Source organism: Myodes glareolus, chromosome 3 (genome assembly GCF_982192425.1).
Source record: "Myodes glareolus chromosome 3, mMyoGla1.1, whole genome shotgun sequence".
Classification (NCBI taxonomy): domain Eukaryota; kingdom Metazoa; phylum Chordata; class Mammalia; order Rodentia; family Cricetidae; genus Myodes; species Myodes glareolus.
The window spans coordinates 3,058,503-3,081,218 of NC_142028.1; the positions used below are offsets into that span (position 1 = coordinate 3,058,503).

General features: G+C 42.8%; 1 protein-coding gene across 17 annotated transcripts in view; it reads right to left on the bottom strand.

Moving 5' to 3' along the window:
* Resf1 (retroelement silencing factor 1) overlaps positions 1-17,944 on the bottom strand; it is a 38,096-nt gene extending 20,152 nt beyond the window's left edge. For 2 of the 17 annotated variants that reach the window (XM_087903925.1, XM_087903934.1), the window contains exons 1-2: positions 17,855-17,942; positions 16,959-17,018 (exon numbers count right to left, since the gene is read on the bottom strand). The gene's annotated coding sequence lies outside the window, so the exon portion shown is untranslated. Of the gene's footprint in view, positions 1-1,380; positions 1,524-4,781; positions 4,882-16,958; positions 17,019-17,436; positions 17,790-17,827 lie in introns of those variants that run through there. The other 15 variants (XM_087903927.1, XM_087903930.1, XM_087903929.1 and 12 more) reach the window with 15 other exon arrangements.
* Positions 17,945-22,716: the final 4,772 nt, after the last annotated feature.

A 22,716-nucleotide genomic window follows, 5' to 3' on the forward strand; every position in this document is an offset into this window, starting at 1 on the left:
GCTTATGCGTTTTGCCTTTAAAAAGCTAACCCCACAGAGGGACTGGAACTCCTTCCCTGAGTGTTGTTCCAAGCTACGCTAACAATAAACCTTGCTATTGCAGTCTAGACTTCTCTAGTTTACGGTGGTCTCCCTGGGGGTCGTAATATGGGCACAACATTAACTTGGGGAGTCCAAACTATGCATGAGACACTGTCCAGCAGACATCAATGTTTGCTGAGTGAATATTATCAGAAATCTCTGAACACCAAGAAAAAAACATTTTTAAAAAAAGGAAAATGAAGATTCGGAGAAAGTATCCATTTTCATGCTTAGATTAGAAGAATGAACAGCTCTTTAGATATGTGACTAGAGGAATGGAGACTGTTCAGCAGTTATGAGCACTAGATGCTCATCCAGAGACCCCAGCTCACAACCATCTGAACCTCCAGTCCCAAGAGATCTGATGCACTCTTCTAGCCTCTGAGAGCACCAGGCACACACGTGGTGCACAGACATACATGTGAACAAAACACTGAAATACATGAGTAAACTAACTTCATTTTTAAAATAATGAAATTAAAGAGGTAGTATCTAATGGACGTATGGAAAAATTCAGCAAAGCCTGTCCAGCTAACTTCTACTTAGCCTCCTGTGGCATTATTTCCTCTTGGGCTTGGGACAGGAAACCCTGTGTGAAGGCTGATAATCCACTGTCCTAATAAATAGGTCAGAGCAACTCCTTATGGCCTGTTCTTACAAAGAAGTAGAGGGTAGGACTATGGTATTTCCAAGTTCTGTGGCTGGCTTCATGGAAGAGGGATTGAGAGACAGGAAGAAAGAAAAGTGGAGAGAGACTCACATCTGAGGTCCTTTGTCTTTTTGTTCAACGGACTCAGGAGGCCAAGGAGCTTTGAGTCCTGAGCCACCAAGAATATTGACAGTATAACACATCACAGGTGTTCAAACTGTCAGGGATTTTGTTTTTACTCCTGATCTGGGTCCCTGTTGAAAGCCACATATTGGGACTGACTTCTGTGGCAGTCCAACCATGACAGGTTCGTACATTCCAGGATAGGGGCATGCGGACTAGAAACGTTAGGTAGGAGGAAGAGATTTGGAAGAAATATAGAGACACAGGATAGCACCAGGAGGCAGCTGAGTGTACACTCAATACTGACTCCGCCAATGTTTAATTTTTCATTTTTTTACACCAATACAAAGGGCAGGGGATGCAAAGGCTGCTTTAACATGACACAAAGGACAACCAGGACAGTTACTTGCTTTAATACTTGAGACATGGAGCCATTATCTTCTGAGTTTGATGTTTTGGCAGGATAAGCTGCGAATATACCCTAGACCAAGTATCCTGTAGGCAGTCATTCCATTTGCCAAACCTACCATTTTAACATGAAGGAGCAGAAATAGGCTTGAATTCTCGGACGTTTGGTCAGGGTGGAGCGGTTCCACTTCTATGGGCCACCTTACTGTCCAAAACACCACCAACCAAACTCTAGGTCAGGGTTTCTTGTTTGTAGCCACACCTGTTGTCAACAATTTTGAAAGAGTAAAAGTAAGCTCAAACTCTCTGATCTCCAGTCAAGGTAGACAGGCTCTGTGGGCCATCACAGGCCCCCAGCACAAATCTGGAATTCCTAACAGTGGCATTCAGTGGCCCTTGCACATGCTCCCTTAACTCCTACCCCAGAACACCAAGCTTTTCCTACACATACTACAATTTTCTGACTTGCCAGCCTCTGCTCCCTAACAAGCATACACATTACAAAACGTGAAGTTTGTACAAACAGTTCACTGATACAGTTAAAATGAAAGCCAGTATTTCTATTAACACTCTAATTTGCAATAAAAGCACCAGAAAAAAATATAGAATTTCCAATAAAAATCAACAAAATTACAAATGCCAACAATTCAAGGTAATGTTACTTTTCAGAAATTCCTACAGTATTATGACTAAGTCAATCTATAGTATCTCTGGCCTTCTATGTCCTTAACCACAAAAGAAAGTCAGTATAAATATAAGCTTCCTCTGATAGTTTTGTATAATCAATTTTCCTGAATGTTACATTATAACTTAACTCATCTATAATAAAAAAAAGTTAACCTTTCAGAATTGTATATGTACTAACAACTATAGTGGACAGAGGCTGTGGAGGGTCGTAGCTGAGATCAGCTTTGTCTGTGTGTTAAGATCCTGTCAAGAAAAGCAATCGTACAAAGGAACAAGAGAGAATTATACTGAGTACTTTAGCTACATCACCTTATTTAACACATTAACAGAGTAAGCAGTTTCCACTGGCAGCAGCACAAGGTTAATGTGGCTGGATCATGCCTCTGCATTAACTTGGTCATAATCAAACAACAAAATACAATCATATACAAATTACAAATTCAACTAAAGATTAAAAGCAAGAGAAAATGTGTTGGTACTGACTCAGGTTTCTAGTCCCTGAACACTACAGCACAACAGTCTACACTGCACTTACTTTGTATTAGGATTTTAAAAAATTTAGAAATGACAAGAAGTACACAGGAGGATGTGCAGAACTTATACACAAAATACAAATATAACCATATTCTGGTTTCAGTACCTCAAGGTGTTCTTAGACCCAGTGCTGAGAATGGAGCAGTTCAATGATAGAACACAAACGACATGGTTTCACAATAGTCCAGGAAAAAGGGGTAAGAACTGACCAGTTAAAACATAGGCTACTGAAAAGCCAACTTGGAGATAGCCCATTCTTATACCTGGGATGAAGGAGAGAACATAGAGACCTGTCAACAGGAAAAGAACAATCTGTGGCTGTCTCTCCAAGTCTTACTCTCCTGGTTCTAAGAGGTTTCAGTGCCCTAACAATCCCCACAAGACAGGCAAGAATTTGACCTAAATTGGGATTACCATCAATAAGAGCAAATCATTACATATTATGGCTACTCTGTTATCTAACACACACAAAGAAAAAAAATTTAATAAATCCAACTACAATACAAATTTCATTCAGAAGCATGGGCCACTCAGTCAGATAACTTAATGTCACAGACTAGACGACATCTCAGTTGACGGACCACATGTGTACCAGGCTATGCAGTTTCAGTGCTGTAACCACTGTGGCAGTGTTACAGCCCAGGCTATTATCTTAGTATTTATCCCCTAGAAATGTGAAGACCTTTTAAAAAGATACTTGTATCTATGCAATGTGTCCAGATACCCTCAGTTCAGAGGAAGGTGTGAAATCCCAAGCAATTAAGAGTTGCAGGAGCTTGCAAAGCTGTCCAGTATGGAAGCTGGGAACTAAACTCAGATCTCTGGAAGAGCAACAACTCCCCTAATTGCTGAGCCATCTCTCTAGTCCTGGAAACTAGACTTTTTCTTCTGAGAGATGGTGTGAGAGACGGTTTCATTCTGTAGCTGAGTCTGCCTCAAACTGAAAGAAAACCTATTCAAGTGCTGGAATAACTCCCTAGAGTGCTGGGACTAAAGACATGCACCACCACGCCTAATAAGCTGGTGGTCTTTTTTTTTTTCCTCTGTAGCTTTGGAGCCTGTTCTGGAACTAGCTCTTGTAGACCAGGCTAGACTCAAACTCACAGAGATCTGCCTGCCTCTGCCTCCTGAGTGCTGGGATTTGTGGATGGCTAGCTTTGAACAGCACGGAAACTCTGTGCAGGGGTGACCTGAGGCATCATTCTTGCCGACACAACAGTCAGTCACTGAGAACACAGATGTGCACTGTAGTTCAAAGGCTCTGATGAGGTTGTGGTTTGTCTTCTGATGAGGTGTTTTTACATATCATGTTACAGTAAAAGTTATTCCCGTAACACCAGGCTTTCTGTTTAGATTAACTAGGGCAGGAAGCTCTTGAAATTATTTGCAACAAAGTTATTAATTTATGTAACTCTTTTCAAGTATTATGGGAACCCACTTTGAACTGTGATTTGAGTATTATAAAAGAGCATTGGCTTTGCAATAAAGTATGCAGCTCCTACTCTGCATCCCCTGTGTCCTGATGTCTGCAGCACTACCCAGGGTCATCTATAACTGAGGAAGCTGGGGAAGAGTCCCCAACAATTGGCACCTGAATAGGGGGACCCTGAAGAATGTTAGGAGTGCCAGATAATAATGTAAGTAATAACAGGGTAATGGGACAAGCTCTTCTCCATTTCTGTCTATGCATAAGCATTTGCTGAAAACTCATGGTGCTCTGTATCTGTCAGACTTAGACATGTGTCTTCAAATTATCTAAGAATATAATCCTTGGTTTCCCTCAGGTGAGAATTTAATGGATATGGAAAATTGGGATCGGGTTTGGATGAACGTTGAGAAGGCTGTGAAGCAAGGTGAAAAAATACCGGTGTGCTTTTGGTCTGTATGGTCCCTTGTTTACGTAGTTTTGAAAGCTGTGCAGACTGAGCCAGCAAAAGACTTAGCATCTGAGGTTTGTGCTCTGGTGAAAAAGTTACAGGTTAGTGAAGAGATGCAAACTGAGATTGAAAAAGATAATTTCCAGTTAGTTGAAAAGCCAGTTAAGGTTACTCAGAAGGATAATGAAGTTACTAAGGAGAGGACAAATGAGTTAAAAAAGCAGCTGGAAGAATTGTTAACTATCGCCAAGGATAAAGTGAAAGTAAAATTGTCAGCTCCTCCCCTGCGGAGGCAATCGTTTAAGGCAGCTGCAGTCAGGGGGTATGCAGAATCATTGGATTCCCGATCAAGATTAGACTCTCAAAGAGAGACAGAGACAGACAGACAGAGAGAGAGCATGTTGCTCAATTACTGCCTTTACCTTATTTGCCTATTGGTCAATCTTCTGCTATAAGGACAGGAGGTGCGTTAAGTATATCCCGGGAGCATCAGCAGTCAGTGGTGTAAATATAAGAGGTTAGCTGCGCAGCATGAAAAACAAGTAAAAAGTAACTCAAGTATAATTGTAAAATAAAAAGTAACTTAAGAAGTAACTTGTAGAGGAGTGTTAAAAATGTAAATATGGGCCAAGAAAACAACACACAGTTGTTTGGACATTTACTTATAGATACTTTAAAGGTTAGGGGTACTAAGGAAGGACAACAGCAGCTGCTTTAGTTTTTGAAATGAATAAATGATGTGTGCCCCTGGTTCCCTGCAGAAAGAAGTATGAATCTAGAGATTTAAAAAGGTGTTTGTGGATGTATGAGCATGCTTGGTCTGTGTTTTAACTGTGACTATGTTGCTGCTTTATGTGTTTGTCTTTGAAAATTTTAAGTGGTACCGGTACCTGTCTGTCTGTCATTACTGTCCACTGTTGTCTATTGATCTTTGTTATCCTGGAAGGGAGGAGGCAGGCTGCCTCGACCTCTAGACTCCCGTTCATTTTTATTGGATCAGTTCCAGGTCCCAAAGGAGAAACTTCTCTAAGGAGAGGCATGACACTCCCTTCATTGATCTCTGGCCCACAGCCAACCAGCAGCTCCTGCAGAGGGCAAGGGGTGCTGGCGCATGCTAAGGTGGGCAGAGACACTATAGGGAGACATATCTGAGGGAGACATGTGTGGGGCGGCCGAGAATTGACTGCTTGCAGTTGAAAAACTGCACGGATGTGTAACAGAGAATCTTTGATGGTTGCCAGAGGAGTTAACAAAAAATTTTTTTTCAGGAATGCTGGCAGTCAAGGACACTGTGGCCAAGAGTGTCTCTCTTTTTCTTTTTCTTTCTTAAGTCAAGTTCTTCTTCACTGAGATAACACTCTTCTGCTGGCCAGCAGTTTCTCATTTTAACCCTTCTGTCTGATACAGCTTTAAAAAAAATATTGAGTTATACCAACCTGTATCTTTTGGAAAGCGTTGACTTAAAGTAATAGTTAAAGATGCATTATGTTTGGGGAAAATTAAGCTTTTGTTTTCACAGGAAAAGAAAAAAAAAGGAGTTTTAATCACTTAGATCCAATGGGTTACAAATATTTATCATCTTTAAAGGAAATTGGGTATAAATTATTATTGATTAAGAAAAAGAAAACTGCTGCTAGTTTCTTAAGTTTCACATGGGTACAGGTTTTTTATATGCAAATTTATTCTTATTGTGATACATGTGTATTATATATTTTGGCTATTGTTTGAAATGTATCTATGCAATGTTCTGGAATGCTGGATAAACTCACAAGAAGAGACATTCATGGAGATTTACATGTTGTCTAAAGGACAAGAGGACAAACAAGAGACTAAAAACTACACATATATGTATATGTATGTATATATGTGTGTGTGTGTGTATATGTAACTCGTTTATGGACAATAATGTGTTTGAAGAAAAACTATAAACATTCTAAATATTTAATTATGTTGTGCTAATTCTGATTAATTTCTCCATTAATAAAGCTGGTAATTCTTCATTGAAGAACAATTATGTTAATTATGCGATCATGTTCTTTAAAGGTAAAAGGAAGGCTGAGGTCCTAAATACACGTTAATAATTAATCATCATAGTACAAGCAACTCTCTGAGTTACAGGGTTCTATATGATTGGCCTCCTATAAAATAACAAAGCTAGGGGGCTGGAGAAATGGCTCAGAGGTTAAGATCATTGCCTGCTCTTCCAAAGGTCCTAAGTTCAATTCCCAGCAACCTTTCAAAAAAAAAAAAAGAAACAAAAATAAAATAACAAAGCTAAAGGTCTTAGCTATTCACACATAGAAAACTTCAAACATGTTCTTAAAAACTTCAACATCACATCTATGGTCGGTAAATGAAAACTGCAGTCTAACAGCTCCTACGATGGCTAGTCATTGGACAAAATGCATTTTAATATTGAATCTACATTTGCACAGGTTTCCAGAGATGACAGATGCTGACATTGCTCAACAGATTGCTGAAAAATTAGAGGGGTTAGACCCTAAGGCTTGGATACAAAGTTTGTCCCATACCACTGGCAGTATGGGGATAGTAGCTATTGTTATGGGTTTGTTTATGCTACTGTTTTATTTACTGCTCATTAACAGTCGAGCATGAAAGAATTGCTGTTAAATCTGTGGATTAACAAACTAACTCATTATAAAAAGGAAGAAGATGTAAAGGGCTACCTTTTATACAGCACAGAACTCTGTGCAGGGGTGACCTGAGGTATCATTCTTGCTGACAGGCTTGGCAAACCTCTCCCATCAGTAGAGTGCCTTGAAAATAGTTACTGAGAACACAGATGTGCACTGTAGTTCAAAGGCTCTGATGAGGTTGTGGTTTGTCTTCTGATGAGGTGTTTTTACATATTCTGTAACAGCAAAAGTTATTCCCATAACACCAGGCTTTCTGTTTAGATTAACTAGAGCAGGAAGCTCTTGAAATTATTTGCAACAAAGTTATTAGTTTATGTAACTCTTTTCAAGTATTATGGGAACCCAGTTTGAATTGTGATTCAATTATAAAAGAGCATTGGCTTTGCAATAAAGTATGCAGTTGTGACTCCTACTCTGCATCCCCTGTGTCCTGATGTCTGCGGCACTACCCAGGGTCATCTATAGCTGAGGAAGGTGGGGAAGGGTCCCCAACAGGGAATAAAGGTGTGCGCCAACATCGCCCAGCCAAGCTGGTGGTCTTAACTACCTATATAGTCTTAACTACCTCTAAGTATACATAGTAGGTTACTGTATGGTGGGGAAGTATAAGCCTTCAGAGACAACACTCCTGTCAGACCTAGCACATATAACCCTAGCACTTGGGAAACAAGAGGCAGGAGAATTACTTCAAGTCCGCCCTGAACTATCATTTGTCAAAAATAGAGAGACAGATACAGGCAGAGAGATAGTTGACTGACTCTGTTGGAATACAAACTAAGTTAGAACATACATAAATGTCAAGCATCACTCCTTACAAGGAACAGCTGATTGTGCCTCTTGGTAGACAGAACTCCTTATGCAGAACTGAATAATTCCTATTCAATAGGCACAAATGGGTTCAAAGAGACATCTGGCGGATTGTTTTTCCTGTTATTTATAGGTCACTACAGCCCACACTCCAGGGTCCTGGTTATTCAGATCCTGTTCAGTTACAAGAACTTTAGTGTTTAAAAAAAAAAAAAAAGTTTTGTGAGGCTAGAAGCCTCAATCTTACAAAATGAAGGCTGGAATTAATGATGCAAAGGGACTTAAAGAATCTCTAGTAGTTCCATCAGCTGGAGTCCACCTTGTGAGCACAGTAACAGGGTATGACAGACTCAGCCATCTGTCCCGAGTCACAACTGTAACTCAGAAGTCATAAGACAGGGTACTTCTGCTTTCTTGGCACAAGGAGACCATGGGAAACCATGACTAATAAAGCAAAGTCGATTATTCCTATTCATTCATTACTAGGTTACCAAGGATTTGGCAATCGTCAAGAACTTGAGCAGCTAATGAATGACAGGGTTAGCCCCCAGGATTTCCATTTTTCACTTTTTAAGATTTGTAGAACTGAGCCAGCAAAATGTCTCAGGAGGCAAAGGAGCTTGTTGTCCACCAAGAAGGATGACACTGAGTTCAATCCAAAGGACTCAATGTAGGAGATTTAAAAAAAAAAAAAAAAAACTAGCAAATTGTCCTCTGACCTGTAAATGCTCACTTCAGGTATTCACATACCTCACCCCTACATAAACAATATAAATACAGGTTAAAGAAGACGCTTTAAGACAATATGCAGAACTAAGTGAGAGACAGCAGTACTTCCCATCTGTAATCTCAGCACTTGAAAGGCTGAGGCAGGAGCTTCACAAGTTCAAGATCAGCCTCAGCTATGTAGTAACTTCCAGGCCAGTAAATCTACACAGTGAGAAAGAGGCAGAGGAGCACAGGAAGGTAGGAGAGGGCATTGAAGAAAAGGGAAAGGAAAGATAAATAAAAACCTAAGCTACCCCATGACTAGGTAATAAGGATCAGATGGGCATCCACACCTGTAAGTGAAGATACCCGGTGAGGGAGCACCCACCACCTCATGTAAACTGCCCTAAACCTAAAGCAGCTTCTCAGCAGGACAAATTTTATGACTGTCTTACTATTTTGCTGTGCAGGACATCATGACCAAAGAAATTTACAAAAGAACGTGTTTGAGGCTTGATTACAGTTTCAGAAGGTCCCTATATATTGTCATGACAGGGAATATGGTGGCAAGTATGGCCCTAAAACAGAAAGTGAGAGCTACACCCTGATTCACAAGGAGAAGTAGAGAGGAGAGGTGGGGGTGGGGAACAGCACAAGAGACTGGCTGGGCCTGGGCTTTTGAAACCTCAAAGCCCCTCCCCTCCAGAGACACACCCCCTTCCAACACTGCCACACCTCTTCAAACAGTGCCACGCCCTGGTGACTAAGCATTCAAACAGGAGCCTACGGGTGCCATTCTTACTTAAAACACAGCTGTGACAGAGCTGTCCATCATACTGGACTAGCTGAGTCGTCACATTTTGCCAAAATACCTTACCTCTTAATTTAACTGGCCTGTCCTGGGATAGAGGAACAACAGAAAAAAATACCAGTTACTCGAGGACATCTTCTCACATCTAGCACCCAATGGGAGTTCCTGGGAGTCCTATTGGCCAACAATTCTGTTCACATTAAGTTTGCTGGCCTAGAAGGAATGGAAACCACTCAATTGCCAACTAATTCTAAAATATAAGTCACCCTCGTCACAATATTTGTCCACCTTAGAGGCCTGTGCTGTGTGCTTTCCCAGAATCCCTGCTGAAAGGACAAAGGGAACTAGTTCTGTGTCCTTGCCCAGGGGCAGACTTGGCAGAAGGCCAAGGGCCTCAAAGGACTTCAGGTTTCAGTTTCTAAGAATTTAGCTTATCCCCCTGAAGAAGACTGGAGTTATCAGTCTCACGGATGCTGAGTGTTCAGTCTGTGATCATTTGAGCTATCCTGTGTCTCTCTGTACATCAATGCTGGATTTTGTCCAGCTGACTTTGTCCTATTATATGATAGCTTTCTCCTGATTCTCTCCCATTTCTCCCTGCAAATCATATATAAGATGCTGTTCTTAGTAAACATGCTTGGTACAGCCAGATAATTTAATGAGGAAAGTAGCAGTAGCAACAGAAAGATGGCACCATTTAAACCTTCACATTAAAGAAACTATTGGAGAGATCTCCCAGCACCAAAAGCATATACAAGGGATCAAGTGTTGGCTGTTGATCCAAAACAGAGGATGATTAACAACACAGAAGATGCCTACCTTATGAAGGACCCCAACTCGTTTTAGCCACAGTTATACCGTTTTTGCAAAGGATTCACAGATAACAAGCTCAGTTCAGGGCCTCCGGAATGCTGAACAAAGATACCTGAGGTTAGAGCAAGGACAGCCTTACCTGGCTGCAGGACAGGGGATTTATGGACTGGCCTGAGTAGGAACAAAGACTTCAAGGGATGAAGAGAGGATTGCGAGGCCTGAGTCACGTATAAAGCGGGGCTCGTCACGAGTCAGGGCCTGTGCAATCAGAAATCTGGTCGTCAGCCAAGGAAGGGGGACAGGATAAGGGGAACAGTAAAACGCTGAGTAGTCCCCTCATTGTTATTTAGGTTAAGAATTTACCACCCCGCATTTTGCTTCTGTAAACCTCGCTTTTGCTCTCCTATAAAAACCCCTCGCTCCAGCCAGACGGGGCGCAAGTCCTCCGAGTGACTTTGTCGCCCCAGGTACCTGTGTATTCGAATAAACCTCTTGCTGTTTGCATCCGGCTGCGTGTTTTCGACTGATCTTTGGGCACGGGGTCTCTCCCGAAGGAAGACGCCCACAGGAGTCTTTCACTTACAGAGAGATTACATAAGAAGTCAATCACCGTTCAAGGTATTCTTCATATGCTTTTGTCAATAAACAAAAGACAAAACTCACAATATCTAAGATTTAAAATTGCAGTGTACTGTACTAAGAATAATTATTTTGTATTATTCTTTATTTGTTTACACATTTATTACTGACAGTATGAAGGTTTTTAAGACTGATGTTTTACTTAAAAAATTTTAGGTCTAGGAAAAAAAAATGTGTTTGGCATAAAACATAATTTGTGTAAGACCCCCAAACCTCAATTTTCCGGTCTTCTTTATTTTTCATCCCCTCATTCTCCTTCTCAGGAACCTGTTACTGAAGAATGACTGCTGGTCCAGGTCAAATAGAATTTAAATACACAAACTTGTCAGGACTTATAGGAGTTAGTCTTTAGTCCCACAGCGAACAATAAATTTCAGTTATGATGCCTAGCCTAAGCTACCAACAACTCATTACATAGCAGAGGCTAGTCTTTGTGATCCATAGGCCTCAGTCTGAGAGGGGAGGGGAGGGGAAGGGAGGGGAGGGGAGGGGAGGGGAGGGGAGGGGAGAGAAGGTAATGAAGAACAAACCAGTGCTGTGTGTGTGTGTTTTGAGACAGGGTCTTATTACATAGCTATGGATAGCTTAGAACTGACATTATATCCCCAGGCTAGACTCAAACTCAGAGCTCTACCTGAATCTGTCTCCCAGGTGTTGGAATTAGAAGCATGCACCATCATGCCTTGCTCAACTATTTTGTAATAAGCCAACTATTAGCAAGATTTACAAAAAAAAAAAAGAGAAAAAAGAAAGCTCCATCTTATGGGGGGGTTGAAAAATATTAATGCTAGTATGTAAGGTCATACTATCATTTCTAAGTGAGCTGTGTTATTAATTTAACATATATAAAAATATTCTCTCAAACCTTTAATTTTTTAAGGGTTTATTTTTATTATGTGTATGAGTTTTTTACTTACATGTAAGTGTGTGGATTGCTCACAGAGGTGAGAAGGTCATTAGATACCCTATAACTGAAGTCACAGCCAGGCAGTTGTTAGTCATTGTCTAAATGCTGGGAAACCAGCACAGGCCCTCTCCAACACTAGCAGGTACTATTAACCTCTGAGCCATCACTCTGGCCCTGAGTGATGGCCCTTTATTTTTTAAAGGTCACAAATGGTTGTTGTGACTATGTGTCTCTGTTGTCTGCAAAAAGCACATCCATCCTGCTTTCTTCTTCTTCTTCTTCTTCTTCTTCTTCTTCTTCTTCTTCTTCTTCTTCTTCTTCTTCTTCTTCTTCTTCTTCTTCTTCTTCTTCTTCCTCCTCCTCCTCCTCCTCCTCCTCCTCCTCCTCCTCTTTTTTCAAGAGGGGGTTTCTTTGTGGCTTTGTAACCTGTCCTGGAACTAGTTCTTATAGACCAGGCTAGCCTTGAACTCACAAAGATCCACCTGCCTCTGCCTCCTAAGTGATGGGATTAAAGGCGTGCACCAGCACCACCAGGCTGCTTTTTTCCATCCTGCTTTCAGAAAGTCAAGGCCTGCTACTATGTCACCTTCAAGGACATTCTCTATGGGTATCTTATAGCTTCCATTTTTTTTCTTCTTTTGGTTTTTTGAGACGGAGTTATTCTGTGTAGCTTTGGAGCCTATCCTGGAACTCACTCTGCAGACCAGGAGAGCCTCAAAATCACAGGATCCTCCTGCCTCTGCCTCCCTAGTGCTGGGATTAAAGGCAGGCGCCACCACACCAGGTCCTATTTTATTACCTTCTGCTATCAAAATCTCTAAGTAAGAATACAGAAATAGAAAAGGCAACAGAACCATAAGCTAGTTCTTAGAAAAGTTCAAGACCAATGCCTTTACTGGACTGACCATGAAAATATTTGAATGGTGAAATCAAGAACAAAATAGGAACAACACCAACCTTACAACCCTTGGTTGTAAGGGAATATAAACAAGTGACTACCAACAGTGAAGAGACAGTATAACCAGAATTGATTCAACCATAAAGACATTAATTAACCCAGCACTGAGGAAGAATTCTATGAATTGGAGGTCAACCTGGTCTACATACCAAGTTCCAAATCAGAAAAGGCTATAGAAAGAAAATGTTTATCTTGGCTCATGGTTTTGAAGAGTTGCAGCTCATGACTGGCAGGCTCTGCTATTTGGGCTTATAGTGAAGTCTATCACAATAGCTCAAACTCATAAAGTACAAAACCACAGGAAGCAGAAAGGAATATGGAAAGGGGTCAAGACACGGCAGTTCCTAAAGACACACCCAATGACTTACTGCCTCTAGTATGTCCTACCTCCTAAAGATTCCAGCACCTCAGACTGGTAGTTGGCTTCTGCCTATAATCCCAGCATCAAGGAGGTAGAGGTCAGGAGAGCTCTGGGAGTTCGAGGTCAATATGGTTCACAGAGTAAGTTCCAGGACAATCAGGGCTACACAGAGAAACAGTGTCAAAAAAGAAAGAAGAAAGAATGAAAGAAAGAAAAAAGGAAGGAAGGAAGGAAGGAAGGAAGGAAGGAAGGAAGGAAGGAAGGAAAAGAGATTCCAGCACATCCCAATACAACAGCACCAGTGGGATACAAAGGACAAAGGTTTAATATCAGTTTTACACAGTGGACAGGGAAATCCACCCTGCTGAATTATGTGAAGCCAATATTACCTTTACCCTGAACCAAATGAAGACAGCCTCACACAAATACAGACATAAAACCCCTCAAGAAAAAAAATAATGCAATCAAGTAACTAAGTGCATATTAAATATGTAGCACCCTAGTAATCCTAAATTGACCACATAACCCAAATTAATGCAGAATCAATGAAAGAGTCAAAAAGGATGAAAATAAGATGATTTCAAAAAGTACAGAGAAAGCTTATTTAAAATATCCCCAATTTAAAAAAAAAAATAAAAGGTAGGGCAGTGGTGGTGCACACCTCTAATCACAGCACTCAGGAGGCAGAGGCAGGCGGATCTCTGTGAGTTCGAGGCCAGTCTGGTCTACAACAGCTAGTTCCAAGACAGACTTCAAAGCTACAGAGAAACTCTGTCTTGAAAAACCAAAAAGAAAAAAATAATAATCCCCAACTTGCCCTTTCTTCCAACTTGAGCCCAAGAAAATGGTGCCAACAAAGAAGGGTAGTGGGGAACTGCCACCAACTGAAGTGGCAGATCCAAGAGTACACCAACAATATTCATAGGAAGGGGCTTCAAGAAGTAATCCCCCAGAGCACTCCAGGTATTGGCCAGAAAGGAGATGGGCCTCTGTATGTACATGCATTGCTATCCCTGGGCCAAAAGAACAAAGATGGTCTACTAGTAGTATCCCTGAATAACTGTCCTGAGTACAAGGAGAATGAAGATTCAAAAAAAAACCACAATCAAAAATCTCCATACAATCAATGTGTGAGCACTAATAACCACGGCTATATTTAATGTCCTAAGAGTGACATTAAGAGAGAGGATGCCCAGTCTTACCACTTCTACTCAACATTTACTAGGTATTCTGTTCGTGGCAGTTATAAATAATAAAGCATCCAAAGTGGATGAAAGTTAACTCTCAATTTCCAGATAAAAGAATGTTATCTATTTGTAGAAAATATCATTCTCTATATAGGAAATCAAAATAAATTTGTTCTAAAAAGTAAATTAAAAACTAAGTTTGATTGGGGCTGAAGAGACAGCTCAGAGGATAAGGGCACTGCCTGCTCTTCCAGAGGTCCTGAGTTCAATTCCCAGCAACCACATGATGGCTCATAACCATCTATAATAAGATCTGGCTTCCTCTTCTGGCCTACAGGCATACATCAGACAGAATGCTATACACATAATAAATAAATAAATTTTTAAGAAAACTAAGTTTGAAAAAAGCATGACAGTTCATGTCTGTAATTCTACCACTTGGAAGGTAGAGATAAGAAGGAGAACCATCCTTACTACATAGTGAGTTTAAGACAAACCCCAGGTACATGACACCTTGTCTCAAAAATAAACTACTAGCTTGACTAGGTCACATATACAAGATCAATCATAAAACCAGCTAAATATAGTAACATATACTATTACTAAAGTGATGCTTGTACCACTCTAAGAGAGAATCAGGAAGTTCATGAACTTGAGGGCAATCTGGGCTACATAAGGAATTGTGTCAATGAAAGAAAAAAAATGATAGAAAAAGAAAAAATACATTTCTACACAATTAAGCCAGAAGCTGAGAAAGTTATTCTATTGACAGTAGCATTAAAGACAACTTTAAGGAACCGGGAACGGTGGCACACACCTTTAATCCCAGTACTCAGGAAATGAGATCCAGGACAGCCAGAGACTATTTCAAATAACCAAAATGGGAAGGAGGGACAAAAAGGAAATTAGAAAACAACCATCAGCAAACAAAATCTTACAGAACACCCAACTTCCTAGCACCTATTTCAGGCAGCTCATAATCATTTTTAACTCCATCTCCTGGGGGTCTGACACCCTCTTCTGGACTCCAAGTGCACCTGCACTCAAGTGCCAACCAGTCACACTGACCTCAGTAGTATGAAAGACTGCCTGCATCTATTTAAATTCATTCTAAATAACTAGCAAGACCAATCAAAATTGCTCAAAACTAGTTATTTCACCTCATTGTTCCTCTTTTTAAAAAAATTCCTTTACTAGGATGGAGAGATGGCTCAGTGGTTAAGAGCATTGCCTGCTCTTCCAAAGGTCCTGAGTTCAATTCCCGGCAACCACATGATGGCTCACACCATCTGTAATGAGGTCTGGTGCCCTCTTCTAACCTGCAGACATACACACAGACAGAATATTGTATACATAATAAATAAATATTTTTAAAAAATTCCTTTACTTTGAAGCAACATTTGTTTGATTTCTAATTGACCCTGTTTCTCTCAATTTATACATTTTACTTCATTCGAAAATAAACTGATTTTGTGATTTCTTGGTCCAGGGTGGGTAAGAACCCAAGGCAGAGAATAGCAGAGCTCAAAGAGAGCAATCAAGACAGTTCTAATCTCACTTGAGATTGTATCTCACTAGGTCCACTCTACCTACCTCTTTCATTTACAACTTCCAACTTCATTTAGCACACAACGAATTTTAAGAGCAGCAAAGCTGCCTCAGGGGGAAAAAAAAAATCAGAATTCTTCAAGGTCTTAAGGTTTTTAGTTTGCATTTAATTTGCATTTCTATAGACAGAGTCGGTAAAAATTCTTGCTTTACCTCAAACTGAAAGCTTCCAACTTTGTTTTACAGGTATTTGTTTCCAAAGAAATGGGAAGAGAAGCCTGCTAAAAACAATGATGCTTCAAGTTTATCCTTACTAAACTTTCACAAGATTACAACTCCCTAAGCAGCTGAGTTCCTAAAATCATGGCACTGATAATGTAAAAGAGAAGAACTAATCAAATAGGTAAAAGGAAAAAAAAAAAAAAACCTAGGGCAAGATTACTGTAGCCAAGGGATTCATTGAGCAATTTGGACTTCAAAAAGCTGTGATTAAGGAATGCAAATCTAATCCCAGCTTCAGGAAAACCGGAAGGATCCAGAGGAGTTCCCCCCCCCCACCAAGACACCTAGTTCAAGGCCAGCCTAGGCCACAAGAGATGGGTTTAATATGCAAAGTACACCCATTATTAATTTAAATGAAAACGTTGAACTGCCTATAAGAGGGAAAAGCTTTGTAAGACCCCGACCCAGCTTTGGCTGCAGTAACGCCATTCTGCAAGGCTCTTTCACAAACAAATGGGAATAATGGAAGGTCAGGACGAGGGCAGCCTCACCAGGCTGCAAAACAGGAGATTTATGGTCAGATATCTGGCAGGATATCTGAGGTCAGGGGGCGAGGGCAGCCTCACCAGGCTGCAAAACAGGAGATTTATGGTCAGTCACCTGGCCTGGGAGGGGAACGAAAACCCTATGTGCTTTAGATAGGGTCATGTCAGCTATTACCTGGTTTTTAGAGACAGGGTTTCTCTATGGAGTTCCGGCTGACCTGCCTCGATCTGCAGACCAGGCTGGCCTCGAACTCAGAGATCTGCATGCTTTGGCGTCCTAAATGCTGCAATTAAAGGCATGCAAACCATGACAGGCCACGTTTTGTAGGTTTAACCAGTATTGATTCAACATTTTATTTCAAAACAAATTACTCCATGGTAAAATGTGACTAGTTATCAGGTAGAACCAGACAGGCTTTTTAAAGCACAGACTTACCTGTAAATACAATTTTACCTTTTAGTCTCTTCCACACGGAGTGTGTTCACGTCTTTGACCCTAGGAAAAGCAAGAAACGTCTTTAAGATTAAAGGCCAATCTATCTTCCTCTCAATGGTACTGAAAGCATACTAAATTTACTGAATTGGTACTAGTTATGCTAAAAAAAAAAAAAAAAAAACACTAAACTAGGCTAGTCTCAAAATACTTCCTGCCACTAGAATTCAAGTGCACGTCTCCAACTCCACGATTGTCCTATAATTCCAAAGCAAAAATACTTCATTTGCATTTTTGGGGGGGGGTTGGTAAAAGAGAATCCGACTGGGGCTTAGGGAAGCAGTTACTTAGATCTTAGCATGTTAACAAGAAACAAACTTAAGGTTTCCCTTACACGTAACATATTTAGCAGACTATTTAAATGCCCACACAAGTTCTGCTGCTGGACTATTGGAATGCACGCCAAGCTCACACACTTCACCTGCTTTTTCATTTTTCTAGGAAAGCACTCGAAGTACCACAAATGCAAACTGCTTCCGAGATGCTGCGGGCCGCGGCGCTCGCCCAGGCCTGGGCGGAGCGCAAGGTAATGCCGCTGGGTCGCAGGGGCGGAGGCGGTGTGGGGGCGCGGAAGACGAACCAGAAAGAAACCGAAAAGCAAAACAAAGCTCTGCTTCTCCTTCCGAGACAGGAAGGAACGTGAAGCTGCAACAAGCCCGCCCGCTACGTCAGGCCAACAACCGCAGACCGCACACCCGCACCGAGACCCCAAAGGGCTGCTGGAATGCTGGCGGCGCCCCTCGGCAGAGACCGAGGTGACCGAGACCCAGCCCGAGCCCCGAGCAAAGAACAAAAGCCCGCTCGCAGCAGACCTGCCGCTTCCGCGGGTGCTCACTCGCCTGCAGCACGGATCGAGGCCTCCGCCGAGCGCGAAACGCGCCGAGCTCCGGTGGCGGCCTCCGTCTGGGCGGGTTCAGCAGGCTCTGCGCTCCGCCCCCGGGCGTCTGCGCCAGGGCCACGGTCCTAGTGCCAGACAGATACGGCTTCTGCAGTCTCTGCAGTCTGATGGGAAGAGTGAAGAAGCCTCGCCCTGCACCTGGAATTTGCACCAGAATCACCTGGAGGATTTCTGAAGGAAAAAAAAAAAAAAAAAAAAACTCGCGGGCGGAAATATAACGGGTTCAATCAATTGGGATGGGGCTGAGACTTGCAGTTCAGACAAGTTGTAATTCTGTGAAGATAAGCTGATGAGCATCTCATAAGCAGTGATCTTGAGATGGGATGGCAACATTTTCTATGAAGTACGCGAAAGAAATGCACTCTCTCTGGGGCTTAGCGGAGCATTCCTTTGAAAGACCCCCACCCGCCTGCTTGGGGGGAACTTCCATTGCAGCAATAGTCCAAACCAGGTCAAGCTGTTCCCTGAGGCCAAATGGGCCCCTACTGAGGAGAAAAACAGGATATCTGAGGACAGATGGGCCCCTACTGAGGAAAAAAAACAGGATATCTGTGGTCAGGCACCTGGAGGCCAGCCCTTGGCCAACAGGACGATAGAAGGGAACAGAAAGCCCAGACAGTGCTAAAATGAGCCTTATCTGCTTTCCATGTGCCCTGTCCCTGACCTGGCGCCATCGCCTTATCTGAAATGACCAATGATAACTCTGTAACCATGCATCTGCTTCTGTAAGCCCGCTTCTTGCTTCCCCCAACCCTATATAATCAGCCCCGAACCTAGCCCGGCGCTCAGTCACCCAAAGGCTGGAGCATCCGCTAGGCGCCTGTGCGAATAATAAAGTACCTCTTGCATTTGCATCCAGTGGACTGGTCTTGGTTTCGGGGTCTGCAAGGGGAGGACACCCAATTCAGGGGTCTTTCACCTTTAAACCCAGCATTTGGGAGAGAGAAGAAGGAAGATCTCTGTGAGTGAATGAATCCAGCCTGGCCTACCTAGCTTCAGGACAGCCAGAGATACATCCTCCCCTTCTTCTTCTTCTTCTTCTTCTTCTTCTTCTTCTTCTTCTTCTTCTTCTTCTTCTTCTTCTTCTTCTTCTCTCTCTCTCTCTCTCTCTCTCTCTTGCTCGCTCTCGCTCTCTGTCTCTCGCTCTTTAAAAATAGGGTTTCTCGGGGCTGGAGAGATGGCTCAGCGGTTACGAGCATTGCCTGCTCTTCCTTAGTTCAAGTCCCAGCAACCACATGGTGGCTCACAACCATCTGTAAGGAGGTCTGGTTCCCCCTTCTGGCCTGTAGGCATATACTAAGAAAGAAAGAGAGGAAGGAAGGAAGGAAGGAAGGAAGGAAGGAAGGAAGGAAGGAAGGAAGGGAGGAAGGAAGGAAGGAAGAAATAGGGTTTCTCTGTAGCTTTGGAGTCTGTAGACCAGGCTCTGGAAATCACAAAGATCCGCCTGTCTCTGCTTCCCAAGCTGAGATTAAAGGTGGGTGCCATCACCACCCAACAAGAGATTTATCTCAACCCAAGAAAAGAAAACTATGTAGATGATGATGAAGACAGATGGATAGACAGATAGTAGATAGTTAGATAGATATGTGATTGACAGGTGATAGATGGTAGATGGATGGGTGGATGGATGGATGGATGGATGGATGCTGAAGGGCTCTAACAGGCACACACATGGCAAATATGGCATGGGTCCTGTTCCATCATCCCCCATTTGCTAAACCACTAGCCTTCACACTAGACTCATTTGGCCACTTCCTCATGCCTGACTCATTCCTGAAGCTGACCACCCAGGACTTATCAACTTATCAACTCATCTTATCATGAACTTTCCCATTTTTCTCTTTAAAAACCAATCCTACTGAGCTACCTGCTGCTCTTTCTGCCTGATTAGGATTCAATTTAAAGAATGAAAGGGGCGGAGGTCATAGTTCTTGTCATATGCAGTTCCTGTGCCTTTGAGCCTTGGGTCTCAATGATGCTGCTCATTAGTCATACAACCTGGGGGAATCACTGTACAAGATTATGAGTTAAATGCATGTACCTCTTTTGTACCAACTGCTGCAGCACAGTGTAGCCCTCTAGCTGGAGACATAACTGTAGTGAAGAAGAGCCAGAAATAAAACACCTTGACTCTGACTTGATCTCAAGACCAAGGCAACGGCCAAAGGAAAAACACGCTGTCCTGGGTTTGACCTAGAGCTCAGAGATTTGGAAATCCCCACCCCACCACCCCACCACCCATGACTCAGCATGGAAGGCCAACCAATGTTTCTTTTTTTGGGGGGGGGTTTGAGACAGGGTTTCCCTGTGTAACAGAAGGCTGTTCTGGAACCAGCTCTTGTAGACCAGGCTGGCCTTGAACTCACAGGGATTCACCAACCTCTGCCTCCCAAATGCTGAGATTAAAGGTGTGTGCCACCACCGCCTGGCCCAACCAATGTTTCTATCTTATACTTGAAGAAGAAAAAGAAGAAAATATCACTCTGGATGCTAGTAGCAGTAATGCCATATTGCAAGGCCTAAGAAATAAACAAGTCAGGGCTTGTCATGAGTCAGACATCTGGTCTCCAGCCAGGGGAAGGAGGAAGGATGAATCAGGATATCTACAATCAGATATCTGGTCTCCAGCTAGGGGAAGGAGGAAGAGATAAGGAGAACAGAAAGCCCCCGGGCAACCCCCTCCTTGTTATTTAGGTGAAAGGCCAAGAATTTGCCACCCAGCATGAGCTAAGGGCCTTATTTGAATTGACCAATGGAATTCCTGTAACCATGCATCTTGCTTCTGTACCCGCGCTTTTGCTCTCCTATAAAAACCCCTCGCCTCAGCCTGACGGCGCGCAAGTCCTCCGAGAGACTTTGTCGCCCCAGGTACCTGTGTATCCGAATAAAACCTCTTGCTGTTTGCATCCTTACGAGTGGTCTCGACTGATCCTTGGGCACGGGGTCTCTCCCGAAGGAAGGCATCCCTCGGGGGTCTTTCATACTTTCTCACTAAATTCACAACACATGCTCCAAGAGCCTTATAAAAGCCTTCCCCTCCTGTTCTATCCAATGAATCCGTTGTGTGAGATTACATGGTTTGATTACATGATATTCCTTGCCTCCTAACTGCCAAGATGTCCTTGTGCTGGAAAACCTTGCATTGCTGTGATGATGCTGATCGGCTCTCCTGGTGCCTGTGTTCCTTCTTGGGATCTGAGCCACACTGGGACCCTCTCTCTCATCTCCAGTTCGCCCACAATAGACTCACCTTCCAACTCACCATCTCATGGCACCTCATCTACCAAGGGTAATAAACTAAATTTCCCCTTTGGTCTGTGTGAACCTGAGTCAGAAGTGGACAATGAGCATCTGGCACCCCTCTGGTACTCTTGGAGACGGATGTACCCCCAGTCACAGTCTTTACAGCTCTGACCCCATTTCTCCTACCCTCAGAGGTGTAAACCTGAGGTTTCCTTAGACCCCGACTGGGCTTTTCTGACCCTTTATTGTCCTGCTCCCTTTTCTGCCTCCCCCTCAGAGCTTCCTGTAATCCCACAGCTTCTCTATGCCCTTATGGCTTTTATGATAGTTGTATTAGGGTTCCCTAGAGTCAAAGACCTTAACAGAATAAATTTCTCTCTTTCTCCACACACATATGGAAATTTATTGGTTGACTTATAGGCTTTAGTCCAACAATGGCAAGTTGTGAATGGAAAGTCCAAGAATCTAGTAGCTGCTCAGTCCCACAAGGCCGGGTGTCTCAGCTGGTCTGCTGGGATCTCGAAGCAGAAATGGATGTGCTAATGGAGGTGAGGACAAGCAGGGAAGAACACTCCTTCCCCCTTTCATGATCCTTATGTTACACCCAAAGTCCAGATCCCTAAACATCACCATGAGACCATCCCCTGATGCAAACGCAAAGAGTCCTTATTGCAAGATAACTCATGTCCCTTCATTCGGCTGGCAGGGGGGACAGCAGCTCAGGAGAAACCCCTTCTTCAGCAGTGAAAAGTGGGAGTTTATATAGGGGAAGAGCTGTGGAGAATTCCAAACCTCTTGGCTTCTGATTGGCTGCCCCTGAGTGGGGTGAGGGGAATTCCAGACTTCCAGGCTTGGGATTGGCTTCTCCCTGTGATATAAGGGGATTTCCAGGCCTGAGGGGAATTCCCAACTGTCAGTAACTGTCTAAGGGGAATTCAAAGCCTCCAGGGACTCAGTGATTGGTCTGTTTTCCCTGCTAAGGGATTGGCTGGTTTTATGTCAGGGGCAGAGTTGGATCCAATTCTGGAGCAAAACTGTGTTTCTTTTTTTTTTTTTTTTTTGGTTCTTTTTATCTTTTTGACTCTTAATTTTGGGGCCAGGGTGAAAACCTTTGGTATACTGGGGGCTTAGTGCGTTCTTTTGATCCTGATTTCAGGGTCTAGGGACTTTTCTCCAGCTCTAGGTTGGGGATGGGGGTAGAGTGTCTCTTCCCCTGACTCTGGTCCCATTTTCAGGGTGTGTGCCTTTCTCTGACTCTGAACCCAGAGAGCTACTGGGGGTTGTGCTAGGGCTACAGACTCACTGAATCTGTGGGGCCTTACCTCTCACTTATATTGTTACACCCAAAGTCTGGATCCCCAAAATATGACCATGAACCCAAATCAGATGCAAAAGCAGAGCCTTTATTACAAGTTAACTTGGGTCTCCCCGTCCATCCAGAGCAGTAGAAGAGACCCCAAGCAGTGCAGGGAGGGGGTGTTTATAGAGGGTAAGGCTTGGAATTGGCTGCCCCCTATGGGGTGAGGGTACTACCAACTTCTGATTGGTTCCTCCCATAAG